We start from the raw sequence: 1,933 nt of genomic DNA, 5'->3' as shown, positions 1-1,933 counted from the left end.
ATATATTCTCTATTGTCTTAATAGTTATGCCTCTTCTTTGATTTATGCTTTAGGGGTTCCTCTGTGTTTTACAACATGCAACTTTAACATAGCACACTGTATCCTCAAACAATGTTGTAACATATCACATATAATGTAAGAACCTTACAACAGTGCACAGTAATCCCTCCTTATCTGAGGTTTCACTTTCTACAGTTTCAGTTACCCTTGGTCAGCTGCAGCCCAAAAATATTAAATGGTATATTTCAGAAATAAACAATTTGCAAATTTTAAATTGTCCACTGTTCTGAGTAGCATGATGAAATCTCTTACCATCTTGCTCCATTCCACTCAGGATGTGTTTGTTCAGTGTACCCATATGGAATATGCAATCCACCTGTTAGTTACTTAGTAGCCTTTTCAGTTATCAGATTGACTGTTGCAGTATCACGGGGGTTGTGTTCAAGGAACCCTTATTTTACTTAATAATGGCCCCAAAGCACAGAAGTAGTGATCCTGGCATATTGTTATAACAGTTCTATTTTATTATTATTGTTGTAAATCTCTTACTGTGCCTAATTTATAAATTAAACCTTATCATAGGTATGTATGTATAAGAAAAAAACATGATAGACATATAAGGTTTGGTACTATCTGCACTTTCAGGCATCCATTGGGGGTCTTGGAACACATCCCACTCAGATAAGGGATGGCTACTGCACTTTCATTTCCCCACCTCACCCTTTGTGCTATTGCTTTCATACCTTTTCATTCTACAAGTGTTATAGGTCTGAAAATGCACTGTTATTATTTTGGCTTTAAGTGGTTTTCTTTTAAAGAAATCTTAAAAATGAGGCTATTACCTTTTAAATGTATTCACATATTTACCATTTTCAGTGCTGCTCATTCATTCGGTAAATCTAAGTTTTCATCTGTTACCATATTCCTTCAACCTGAAGCACTTTTTTTAACATTTCCGTTAGTGCTGGTTTGATAGTAAAAGTTGCTTAGTTTTTGTTTGTCTGAAAAAAATTTTATTTTGCCTTCATATTCCAAAGATATTTTCTCTGGGGATAGAAATCTAAGTGGACCTTCCCTCCCCTGCCTTTTGGCACCACAAAGATGCTATTCCAAGTTTTTTTGCACTGCTTCTAGCATGAAGTCTATAGTTATTCTTACCTTTGGTCCCCTCTATGTAGTATGTCTTTTTACTCTGTCTAAAGTTTTCACTTTGTCATTGTTTTTCTCAACAATTTATTAAAGTGCTTTAGTATGGCTTTTGTGTTTGTATTTATTTTGTTTGGGGTTGGCTGAGATACTAGAATCAGTTGAGATATTAGAATCTATGTATTTCTAATTTTCATAAAATTTGGACAAAATTCGGCCATTAAATTTTTTTTCTCTACCCTCTCACCTTTTTGAGACTCCAATTTTACATATGTTAGACCACTCAACATTGTTCCAGAGGTTATTAATCCTCTTTTTTTTTTGAGATGGAGTCTTGCTCTGCTGCCCAGGCTGGAATGTGGTGGTGTGATCTCAGCTCACTGCAACCTCTGCCTCCCTGGCTCAAGCAATTCTCCTGCCTTAGCCTCCCAAGTAGCTGGGACTACAGGTGCACGCCACCACAGCTAGCTAATTTTTGTATTTTTAGTAGAGATGGGGTTTCACCATGTTGGCCAAGCTGGTCTTGAACTCCTGACCTCAAGTGATCTGCCTGCCTTGGCTTCTCAAAGTGCTGGGATTACAGATGTGAGCCACCGCACCTGGACTTGATGCACTATTCTTTTTTCTTTTAAGTCTTTCTTCTCCGGCTGCTTCAGTTTGGGTAGTTTTTATTGTTACGTATTCCAGTTTACTAAGCTTTATTCTGCCCTGTCTATTTTGCTGCTAATCCTCTTTAGCAAATTTTCCATTTTGCGTCCCTTGAGTTCCCTACAATATGTTTCATTTC

Source organism: Mandrillus leucophaeus, unplaced genomic scaffold (genome assembly GCF_000951045.1).
Source record: "Mandrillus leucophaeus isolate KB7577 unplaced genomic scaffold, Mleu.le_1.0 Scaffold141, whole genome shotgun sequence".
NCBI classification, from domain to species: domain Eukaryota; kingdom Metazoa; phylum Chordata; class Mammalia; order Primates; family Cercopithecidae; genus Mandrillus; species Mandrillus leucophaeus.
The sequence above is the reverse complement of the archived record's forward strand: the minus strand, read 5'-3'. Positions refer to the sequence as shown.